The 12,500-nt window shown below is 46.3% G+C and overlaps 1 pseudogene across 1 annotated transcript in view; it reads right to left on the bottom strand.

Annotated features, from left to right (window-relative positions):
• The window catches only part of LOC308326309 (ephrin type-A receptor 4-A-like), a 51,936-nt pseudogene that overhangs the window by 33,184 nt on the left and 6,252 nt on the right, over positions 1–12,500 (bottom strand). The window contains exons 3-5 of the transcript XR_013966225.1: positions 9,679–9,876; positions 7,637–7,747; positions 3,079–3,438 (exon numbers count right to left, since the gene is read on the bottom strand). The product of XR_013966225.1 is annotated as an ephrin type-A receptor 4-A-like (transcript). The remainder of the gene's footprint in view (positions 1–3,078; positions 3,439–7,636; positions 7,748–9,678; positions 9,877–12,500) is intronic.

The following is a 12,500-nucleotide window of genomic DNA, read 5'->3' as shown; positions in this document are numbered from 1 at the left end:
GGTGGGCGGGCGGGTGTGCGTACGGTATGCGTGTGTGTGTGTGTGATTGATGGAAGGGAGTAACGTAAAAGTGTCTCCAGTTTGTCTGTCGGATCCCCCCCCCACCCCACCCCCACATCTCCCACAAACACTATAAAATAAAGCACATCGTTGCAAACATGTGTCACTAAGCGCGCACACAGGCCTTGTTGATCGGCTGTTTTCAAATAGGGTTAAAGTGGATGAAACGGTTTTAATGCTACTTTAACCAGTTTTGCCGGAGCCCACGGTGAGAACAATACACAGTGCCAGGTACCCTGGTGCAAAGTGAAACACACGGTGCCAGATACCCTGGTGCAAAGTGAAAGCCAGAGTTAAATTACGTAATACTATGAATCTACTGTTGTCACTTTTCCACTTGCACGGCATAATTACACATTACACCGTAGGCATTCAGCAGATGCTCCCATCCAGAGAGACTTGCATGCGTGAGATCAGAATAATCAGTGTAAACATGAGCTGTGGTCAACAAACAACAAGATGAATGAACAGTCACATACGGTAGGGTTCAGCGGAGGAAGATGCAGTGCCTCAAAGAAGGTATAGGATATGCCACCATGAACCTAGCATCCATATACACAGCAATGAACCTAGCATCCATATACACAGCAATGAACCTAGCATCTGTCTACACAGCAATGAACCTAGCATCTGTCTACACGGCAATGAACCTAGCATCTGTCTACACAGCAATGAACCTAGCATCTGATCTGTCTACACAGCAATGAACCTAGCATCCATATACACAGCAATGAACCTAGCATATGTCTACACAGCAATGAACCTAGCATCTGATCTGTCTACACAGCAATGAACCTAGCATCTGTCTACACAGCAATGAACCTAGCATCTGATCTGTCTACACAGCAATGAACCTAGAATCTGTCTACACGACAATGAGCCTAGCATCTATCTACACAGCAATGAACCTAGCATCCATATAAACAGCAATGAACCTACCAACTATATGCACATCAATGAATCTAGCATCCATATACACAGCAATGACCCTAGCATCCATCTACACGACAATTGACAACATAAATTGATGTTTTAGAAACATTGATAGCCTACTGCTTTTCCACATACTGCCAAACCAGATGAAGAATTCACAGATTGAGGCCAATCCTGGGATAATAACTGAAAATAGCTAGAAGCTCTCTAGCTGTTGCAGCACAACATCATTTTCAGCTTGTAGATGGTCTATTGTCTCTGTGCAACATGGTTCCATAGATGGTTCTATAGGGAACCTGTCGAGTCAAACTGGGGCACCAAAAGGTGATGTGAAAATGCTGCAGAACTCTGACGTGAAAACTCTGATTCTGAAGAATCTGGGATTCAACCTGTGATGCAATCTCTGGAGATTCTGGGAAGCTCTGAAGTTTATTTGTGAACGGGAAATTCAATAAAGATTTTTGTCTCGGCAATTCTCTCGTTGATTCTAGACTAGAGGGACCCGACTGAGTGTACAAGTGGAACCAAATGGACCCTATACTTAAATGAACACTGATGATTTGGCAGTATACATTAGATTAGGCTCCCAGGGACGATAACAGAATCATATCAAATGTGGATCCGTGGTCTAATGCATTATCAAACAGGGGATCCTTGAAATTAAATGAAAAAAATCACTGATTTAGAGCTTTCTCTCTCTTTTACGCTGAGGGTTGGATCTTTCTATGGCAACCAGATACATTGTGAGGGGGGGGGGGGTTCTATGCAATGCTAAAGTGCTTTCAGAAAACATTTCCAGGTGCTCTGGATGCGTCATTGTTGTACGAGCGTAGAAACGAAAAAACAAACAACAAAGGAATATCTTTCGTAGACAACAGCTGTGCTATGGCAACAATGATCTGAAATGCCCCTTTCTTTCTTTCATTTTTTCTTTCATTCTTTCTTTGTTTGTTTCTGTCTTTCTTTCCTTCTCTCTCGTGTTAAAGAGTGGTGGTATGCAGCGTGACAGTGTCAGATGGAGCACCTAACAATGAGCGCTGTAATCACATTAAGGAGGAAGTCATGTTACAGATAATGAGCCCCGCCCTGTCCTGTCCTGTCCTGTCCTGACACTGGCGTATTATCTCCAGGCTGGGCCAGTGTGAACTGCCTGTTCACACTGGCAGTGAAAATCACTTTCTTTCCCCCCCCCTCCGAACTATTTCAGATTGGAATGTTTTTACTAAGAGCAAAAGCAACATTATGGAAAGCGATGCGTTTGCAAATCAGATTTGGGGACACTCAAACTCACCACAAGCTCACAGAAACCTCACCACAACTCACGGCACCACGACCTCATCTTTTAGCGCTGCACAAGCATGCTAATACAATCATCAAATCGGTCGATGTGACGTGAACACGACAAATGCAAAATGGTGTCATTATGCGCTTAATGTCCTCAAAGTCATGCATCCAACAAGCTTTGAGCTGAACCTTCCGTTCCAAAGGAAAAAAACATCTTGAAATTCCTTCAATCGCCGATTTCCGATTAAGTTTTGGCCATTTTTTTCTTTAATCGCACGGGGGCTAGGAAGGTCGACAAACTATAGATACCCGAGTAAAGTTCACATCCACTTCCATCTCTGTCGGCCTTACCGTCAGGCCGCTATAGTGACAGTCGATATGGCTTTTCTTTTCTTTTTTGAGACCTTGATGAATATGGATCAGATTAAGTACACAGGCTGACCCACAGGACATGCAAACTGTGGTGACTTCATAGAGTAAACTGCGTAGAGCCTGTTTGTATATCCGGAGGAGGGACTTTGGAAGTGAATAAACTGCAATGTTGGAACCACTGTTTTTGTGTTCACATAGATTGGCCTACGAATGTGACATCCTGGGCACGGGGCCTTTAGCCCGTGCCTGCTGCCTTGTTATACTGAGTGAATCCTGTCAATAAAGCTGAAGGGTTCTTAAGACTGACAACCTGTTGCCTGCCTCCATTTCTTCCCACTCATTCAACCATCGCTGCTACAAGACAAGGGTCATTTGACACAAAATATATACATCAACCTCCAGAACAAAGTGTCAGCTCAGCTCTCTCACCTTGACAGGCTCCGGCCCGGTCCTCCTCGTACCCCGGGCTGCAGAGACATCCCCGATGGGGACCAGCCACTCGCCGTCGGCGCCACAGTACATCTTAGGCTCCTCCCTCTCCTCCGAGCGGTTGACGCAGGAGCCGCGCACCTCCACCAGCGACGAGGTGTCCTGGCCCGTCACCGTGTCGGGGAAGGTGGCCAGGTTGCGCACCGTCAGCGGGCAGGTCTTGTAGAAGACGCGCACGGACACCAGCGCGATGCAGGCGCCCACGTCCTGGAAGGCCAGGTAGAAGCCCTTGCGCGCCACCGCCACCTTCACGTCGCGCACCTCCGTGTTCAGCTTCATGATGCGGTCGCCCACGTCCACCTGCAGGGTCGGGGACAACAGAAAACGATGGAGTTTAACACCTGGAAACCCGACCCAATCTCACCCAAACACGGTGAAATAACAAGGTGCAACAAATCCGTACATATTATACACTAATAGGAAAGCCCAAAAGCCGTAATATTACACTGAGGTGTGGGGAGCACATGCCTCCGCCTCGGTCAAAACAGTACAGTGTTTTATTATAGATACTACCAGTAAGACGCGGGAAGCGAACGCAGCTCGTACATCTTTGGGTTAAGTTAAGTTATTTTTAAGTTAAGTTTTTAACTTAGCCATAACCATATAAGGAGCAGCAGCTATACGTCCAAATATGGAGTGTGTTGCATCAATCACAAACAAATCACTCAGCTCCATATATGGGCACAAAGGGGGGACACACGGACAGACAGACAGACAGACAGACAGACATGATCTGCTAGGTCTCATAGTAAGTGCTCACTGCGTTCGCAACTAGAGCGGTGCCCGGCTGTAGAGCACTGAGTCGGTAAGTCGGAAGTCGGAGATCCATGCCCCACCGGGTATGCAATACCCGTTGTACCCATCTGTTTGTGTCCCCTTTTATGCCAATATATATGGAGATTTCTGTATCTGTCTATATGTGTCCCTGTATGCCTATTTCCTATATATGGAGTTCTGCGTCAGGCATGCCCAGACATGGAGTGTTGCGATGTCAGGCATGCCCAGACATGGAGTGTTGCGATGTCAGGCATGCCCAAAGATGGAGTGTTGTGACGTCAGAACAGGCCAGATCCATACATGGACCTGGGCTGCGCAGGGGCCCGGTCCAGAGGCGGTTCTGGACAACCGTGGGTCCGACCGACTCGACCCTGTGGGGGTGTGGAACGCACACGTCAAATTTGAAGTCGGTGGGGCGAACAGTGCTTGAGTTACGTGCATTACAGCCGTACACACGTACGTACAGACAGACAGATACGTGGTGCATTTATACTTTATAGATAGATTATTATTATTGACGAAAGCCATTTCACGTTGATTGACAAACTGGGCACTGCACTGGTATTCTAGTGCCCACCAGCCCACCAGCCCCCCCCCGGGCACTAGAGCGTGGAAGGTTTGTTGGACGGAGAGGCGGTGAGCCCATCATTTCTGTTGACCGTAAAACAAAAAAAAGTACAGTACAGCAACATCCACGCTTAGATAATAGTTTGCTGGGAACTGTTGTAATCTTAATGTGCTTGTGGAATGAACGGACGGATGAATGGATTCCTGTGTGTGTGTGTGTGTGTGTGTGTGTGTGTCATTACAGTCAAGAGTGTCTCACGCTCATGTTTAGCTCCTCGCGGCTTTTTGAACATCCTAAAATGCAGCCACAAAAACTTGTGAAATGAGACATGCTGCATAATGAGTACTTTTCTCTTTTTTATTTTTTTTTCCAACTAGAAACTTCCTCCACTCGTGAGTCGTGACTAATGGCTCTCAATTCCTGCCCCGGACAGAAGCTTCCTCAGCAGTTCTAGGGAGAATTCTTCTCATTTCACAGCGTATTGTCTAGAGATATGGACTAATGTGAAAAACATCTGAAGTTGTCCCTTTGTCTGTTGCATTGCATTTAAATAATGATAAAAAAAATACAACTTTCAAAAACTCCCGTTAACAAACACGGTCGTAAAATGAGAAGCTACTCAAACTGTAACCATACAATAAAATAAAATCCTGTTCTGATACAATACACCACAATAAAGCCCTAAATTGCAAAAAAGGGGAAAAAAATAAAAACCTCAACAACAACCGATGCAACAATAAAATGGAACAGTATAGAAACGGCTGCTTTAAGAACTACTTTCAAACATGACACTGATTTATGGGGAGCTGCTGCAGCCGAGTGAAAACGGATTTAGTTCAAATTCATTCAGTTCACTGGCTCTCTCCCCGGGTCTGTTTTTGTTTATTTCACCCATGTGATTCCCATTAAAACCCAACCCACAAACACAGTAAAAACCCTGGGTGTTCATTTGGACTCTGGATAGACCCTTTGCGGGTCCATTTGGTTTACATTTGCGCACTTCCCACAGTTCAAATGAACACCCAGGACTTTTTAAGCGCTATAACAAAAACCTTTGCCCGCGCTGCGGAATTTGCATGAGTGGCAAAGGGAGTGGTCAGTCAGTCACTTGCTTGGGCCGTGGTGAGGTTGAATAAGGACAGAGCCCTGAGTCACAAGGGGATGCATAAGTGCACTATACCCCTGAGTCACAAAATGCCATCATTTCTACCCCTAAACGTGGAAAGAAATCAACAGTTTTTGTTCTGGCAGCTCCACAGGTAGACAGGCCATGCTAGAGTTACATGGAGGCCATTCTGGTCTAATGTTATGTTGGGTCTTCTCTGTGGTTCCTCCCTGTTTTGGCATTCATGCCTGAGATGCTTCACGATCTCAGTTGCCGGGGTGGAGACTGTTAACAAGGGGGGTTAACCATGGTACAGTAGGAGCACTCTTAATGATAATGGCTGGGTTTCCCGGACGCATTTAGTGTAAGACTGTTAGTGCCGCACATGCTCAGATGCCCTCTAGGCCGCACACAGAGGCCTGTGAACATAGACATTCCATGCATAGATGTGCCACGGTATGGTGGACCTCAGGTCTACCATTCTGAAATTTAATTTAATAATATTTGCGTGGCACTACAAGTCTTACACTAAATGCGTCCGGGATTGCGTATTGGCTTTTTGCTCTAATTTGTGTTCTCTGTTGTCCAAAAGGATTGGGGAGCAGAGCTGCTAATGATGATCAGCTCGCACCTGGGCCCGGGTCTCGACGCCCCAGTTCTGTTATTTTCATTTGCTTTCTGCACCTCTCCAGCTACGTATGCACCCTTTTCAACACTTTGGTTAAAACTGGTTCAGTCCACACGACATGCCCGTGCACACGTCATAAGCAATCCAATTGACGGGTTGCAATGACGTGTGTATACACTATCAAACAGGATAAGAATATATTCTGAAATGTTTACTTTTTTTAATTTTTGAGTTGGACTCCAAAGGCCACCGTACGCTTGGCTCTTGGTTCATGCGTGGTCCGGTTCACTTCCTAGTTCACCGCTGCAGAAAGAATGCCTGTCTCTCCTAACCCATTCTGAACGGGAACCCATTATGGTGTTAGCATCATGTTATGCTTTATCTATTGAAAAATAGCAGATCTACAAGCTCGTAGCGCGCCACTTACGAGCTTGTAGGTCTGCTATTTTTGAAAAATCGAAGAACGACTGACATCTTTAGAATCTGATCTCAGGTCAGAATGGGTTAATCAGACCAGTGTGTGTCCAGTGGAAACCTCGTATGAATCTGATCTCAGGTCAGAATGGGCTAATCTAGGACGCTCTCCGTGGTTTTGATCTGATGGATTAACAAAGCTCTTCTAACTGACTTCTCATCTGCACTAATTGTGTCAGTGCATGCAACACGCACTCACAGACACGTCACTCATGCATGCACACACACACTACACTACTGACTAGTACCACACCTCATCTGGGTATTTATGATTTATTCCTTGATTTCTTATTTTCGCTTGATTAAAAAAATATATTTATTTTGGTGAACTGCGTCTCCCCCGTTTCTTTGTTGTGTACCTCGGCACCCCCTATAGGGCAGGTGGTGCATAACACAACGGGGCCCCCCGTGTCAATTAGGTTGTTGATGACCTGCAGCTGACCTGTAGCTAGGTCACATGGTACAAACAGACATTCCGTGTTCAAACGGAAATACACACAAAGCTGTTCCTTGGAGCGGCAAAAACAAGCCCAAAAGAAGAGGCTATAGGTCGCGCACACACGCACGCACACACACACACACACACACGCACGCATGCACACACACACACACACACACACACACACACACACACACACACACAGGCTATTTTCATGTGAAAGTGTGTTCAAAAAGGTAACACACTAATGTACACACAAAACGTGTATGGCAGTCCCCATGGCAGGCACAGAATATTTTCAGACGGAGGTCTGTGGAGAAATATGTAAAGGAACTACAATATAATCTGAGCGTAAAAGGTACGTTTCTGTTAAACATCGACATTACTTAAATGCAGGGTCATATCTGCCCGATTTCCGATTATTATACAAAGGACCACAATGGAAACATCCCCCACATGCAATAAGCGGACGTGGCGAAACACTGCCCCCGGTGGTGGCCACGGTACCTGAGTGAAGCTCTCGTCTGCGGCCACGGTGTCCACCTTGATGAAGCTGCTCTCCCTGATGAAGCGCTCTCTGTCGTCGTTGGACTCGTGGTAGTACAGGTTGAAGGTCTCCTGGAAGGTCGCACGCACGCAGGCAGGCACGCACGCACGCAGGCAGGCAGGCAGGCAGGCAGGCACGCACGCACGCACGCAGGCACGCAGGCACGCACACAGGCAGGCACGCACGCACGCACGCACGCACGCACGCACGCACGCACGCAGGCACGCACACAGGCAGGCACGCACGCACACACGCACGCAGGCAGGCAGGCACGCACACAGGCAGGCACGCACGCACGCACGCACGCACGCACGCACGCAGGCACGCACACAGGCACGCAGGCAGGCAGGCACGCACGCACACACGCACGCAGGCACGCACGCACGCACGCACACAGGCACGCGCACATACACAAAGAAGCGATGAGTTTTATTCTCCCCACAATGCTAACTTTACTGAGTCAGAGAGAGAGAGAGAGCGAGAGAGAAGAATCAAGATGAATTATTTGTCACTTAATGAGTCGTTCCTAAACTTCTTTCTTTCTTCTTATAATTTTTATCTCACACTGTTTGTTACCCATTTTTTTTTGTCTTTGGTTAATCCTGGGCGCTACACTCCGCCTGCCAACCTGGGGAGAGCAACGGACTGACCTCACATGCTTCCTTCAATGCACGAGGAGTCCATGCCGCTTCTTTTCACAGAGGGGAGTTTCCCCAGCTGGACGTAGCGCATGGAATGAACACGCTATTCCAACCAGTTCCTTTCCCCTCCGTCGAGTGCCCCGGCTGGTCAGGGGGAGGCAGTATAGAGACAAGGATTTTGGTGAGGGTACCTATAGGGCAGTGGTTCACAAAGTGGGGTCTGGGGACCTCCAGGGGTGTTTGAGGGAGTTCCAGGGGGTCCCCAGCTAACTGTAACTCTGAGAGTGTACAAATGGACCCGCCCAGTGTCCATTTCTACGCTCTCAGAGTTAAATTAACATTGATTTTTTCAATATAAATTGGGGTCGCAGAGATATAGAAATGCCGTTAAATGGCCATCCGTAGCTCAATGCAGGCCAAACTGGGGGTCCTCAAAATGAAAACGGTTGAGAGTCACTGCTGGAGCCGTGCCGATGGGGGTCCGGCAGGCTGATGAATGTCAGTGTGGGGGTCCTTGACATGAAAACAAAGTTTGGGAAGCAAACCCCTGAGGGACACACGGGGAGAACATGCAAACTCCACACAAAAAAAGTCTGGTCTATTTGTAGCATGTTGTTCAGCACTGCTCTGCTCTGCTTGGGGATAACAGCTCCACCTCTGAAGTCAAGGACACAGGCAGCCAGGAGTGTGTTTCTGTTGCTAAACGTGCGTGTGTTTTGGTTGTGTGGGAGGAAGACCCTGGTGGGGGACAAAAGCCACAACATGCAAACTCCACACAAAACATTGTCTCTGTGGGGTTTTGGGGGTTGCGAACCCACACGCTTGTCACTGCCGACCGAGGCAACCGTGTTGAACCACCGAGCCACTCGCTCACTCAGCCATAGTCACACTGCTTTCATGGGCATGGAGTATGGTGGTTTCCGGGTGCTATAACCTCGTATATCCAAAACGGTCATCTTTTGGGAAATGGAAAGTACATTTACTCAAGCACTGCACTTATAGGTGACATTTTCAGGTTTTCTTTTTCAGGTTTTCTTTTTCAGGTTTTTTTTTTGCTTTACTGGAGTACCGGTACTACCAATTTCAATACTTTTACTTCTACTCCACTGCACCTCAGAGCCAAATATTGCACTTTTTAACCCACTACAATTATTTGAACACTTAAGTTAGGAGTTACTCTGTAGATTTCGATGAATTATTACAAAACAATACATTTACCATGTCAGCCCTATAAACATGTTGGCCATTTGAAAATAGCCAAGCTGAAGCTACAAGCTCACAATGTGTCACATGTTGTAGAACTGCTGTGTGCGTGCATGCATGCGTGCGTGCGTGCGTGCGTAAGGTTCTAGCCAGGGTACCTTGCAGGTGCCAGTGACGCCCGGCAGGCTGTTGCAGTCTCTCAGGGTGAACTTGACCTCCACGTAGACGCGCTGTGCTCCGGAGCGAGGGATCCAGTCCGTCCTCAGCCAGTTGTTCTGGCTGGGCTCCAGCACGTTGCACACCTGGTACGTCCGGATGGGGATGTTCTTCTCATCCATAATGCTCACCTCCTCCCACTGGGACCAGCGCACGCACACACACACACACACACACACACACACACACACACACACACACACACACACAGACACACACACACACACACACACACAGACACAGAGACACACACACACACACACACACACACACACACACACACACACACACACACACACACACACACACACACACACAGACACAGACACACAAACACAGTGAAAGAGAGAAGTAGGACCTTGAGAAATAATACAGTGTCTCAAGTCAGGCAACTATTACACAATGATCTACATGTATACGAATGCCACAGAGGGTCTGTATAACTACGCCTCCTAAAAGCCAAGAAATAATGTATCAAAAAATTTAAAATAATTTATCTCCACCGCTCCAGATAATATCTCCACCGCTCCAGATAATATCTCCACCGCTCCAGATAATATCTCCACCGCTCCAGATAATATCTCCACCGCTCCAGATAATATCTCCACCGCTCCAGATAATATCTCCACCGCTCCAGATAATATCTCTCCACCGCTCCAGATAATATCTCCACCGCTCCAGATAATATCTCCACCGCTCCAGATAATATCTCCACCGCTCCAGATAATATCTCCACCGCTCCAGATAATATCTCCACCGCTCCAGATAAATTATTTTTCTCACCATGGCCACTCCAGGGCTCCGTACATGTCTGCTAAGCAGCGACATAGTACTTCCTCATCAAATTAGGACAGATGTACGTGAAAGCAGAAGTTTCTATGGTTTCCTCAGTGTGCAATATCTTGAATACGAGTAAGTACATTAGTTAAGTACATTTTATTTATATAGAGCACATTTCACAGACATCATAGTCACAAAGTGCTTCACAACCATAAAACAAAACATGTCAATAGTAACAATAGTAATATTAATATTAATAATAAGAATAAAAATAAGAATAAAGCAAAGAAAAAGAAGACAGAACAAACGGCACTGGTAAAATATTATATTCCTGTTCTGTTCTTTAACTACATAGAAGTGTCTATTTGTCTATTATTTGTCTATTTGTCTCTATATGTTTTGATGAATTGAACAATGTGGACCCTGTTGTAAACAAGTGTAATGCTTAATTGGGTCGTCCACTCACAGTTAACAGTCTCTGTATTGAGTTTGTGCTTGAAATGTACTGTAATTCTACACTGTTAATAAATATTTCAATCAATCAAAAAAAAATACAGAACTATGTTGCAAAGGCCTGTCTAAAGGACAATGTGCTCGAGACATTGAGTAAACAATGTCACAGTGAGTAAACAATAGAAATAAAGTCATTTCTCGGGCGAACAACTGTGCCATTCCTTTACTTTGTTTAACCAATCAAAGGCTGGAAAGCCTCTTTGTCATTTAGCTGATGTACAAGCTGCTCACAACGTGTCACGAGTGAGCTTGTATATACATCTGCCATTATTGAACAATTTTGGAAAATAAATAATAATTTAGTTTTTCCTAACTCAACAAATCTCTCATAATATGTCCCTCGTTTGTAGAATCGCCCTTCATGGGTTAAAGGAGAATTCCATACTAAAAGGCTTTCTTACCTTTCTTTGTAGTTGTTACGTCCCCATCAAAGAGTTAATGGTGTTATTTTGTGCAAAATCTTCTTATTGGCTATTTCCCCAATAAGGAGCCAATAAGGAGCTTTTGCACAAAATAACACCTGGACCTCTTTGATGGGGACGTAACAACTACAAAGAAAGGTAAGAAAGCCTTTTAGTATGGAATTCTCCTTTAAGAAAACAAGCGCAGTAGTGCATAGCCTTCATTTATTCCTGTCAATAACCCGGAGGTTGTGCTCAGAACGATGCCAGAGGGCATCTCATCCCCACGCGGGACTAAACATCTGATCCATCTCCATGCCGTTTGCCTCGTGCCTTCGCCCTCACAAATCATGACTGCTCTGGCAGTCGACGCTTCACTCCCAGCCCTTTTCTGATCAGGGCCCGCATGTGAAAATCAAAAAAGATCGTCGCAGCAATGTTTTATTAATGCAATTCCAGACCGATGGCTTCCACTTTAGCGCATGCTAGCTGTCTGGGGATGGGGAGGGCTGTAGTTTCTTTCTACTATAGCTTTAGAATTAGAATAGCTGTGACTGGTATAGGCACTTTTATGAACTGCATGGGTTCTTGATGTTACTGAATATATCATCAGGGTCTAGCCAACACCAACTTGAGACTAGAAGGAAGAAGGAAGGAAGGAAGGAAGGAAGGAAGGAAGGAAGGAAGGAAGGAGGAAGGAAGGAGGAAGGAAGGACGGACGGACGGACGGACGGGAGGAACGAACGAAAAATATAATCATATTAAAAATCACAGAGTTTTGCCAATTATTTACTTTAGGATGGGCACTTGCAACATCCCGATGGACCGACAGGTTTGGAACGTCAGATCCACGGTGGCGCGGAGGAGCAGACAGTGTGCCTTCTTAACCCTACATGGAGGAGCAGACAGTGTGCCTTCTTAACCCTACATGGAGGAGCAGACGGTGTGCCTTCTTAACCCTACATGGAGGAGCAGACAGTGTGCCTTCTTAACCCTACATGGAGGAGCAGACGGTGTGCCTTCTTAACCCTACATGGAGGAGCAGACAGTGTGCCTTCTTAACCCTACAT

The sequence above is a fragment of the Protomyctophum bolini genome, assembly GCF_963924005.1.
Source record: "Protomyctophum bolini genome assembly, chromosome: 12".
NCBI lineage: Eukaryota > Metazoa > Chordata > Actinopteri > Myctophiformes > Myctophidae > Protomyctophum > Protomyctophum bolini.
The sequence above is the reverse complement of the archived record's forward strand: the minus strand, read 5'-3'. Positions and strand labels throughout refer to the sequence as shown.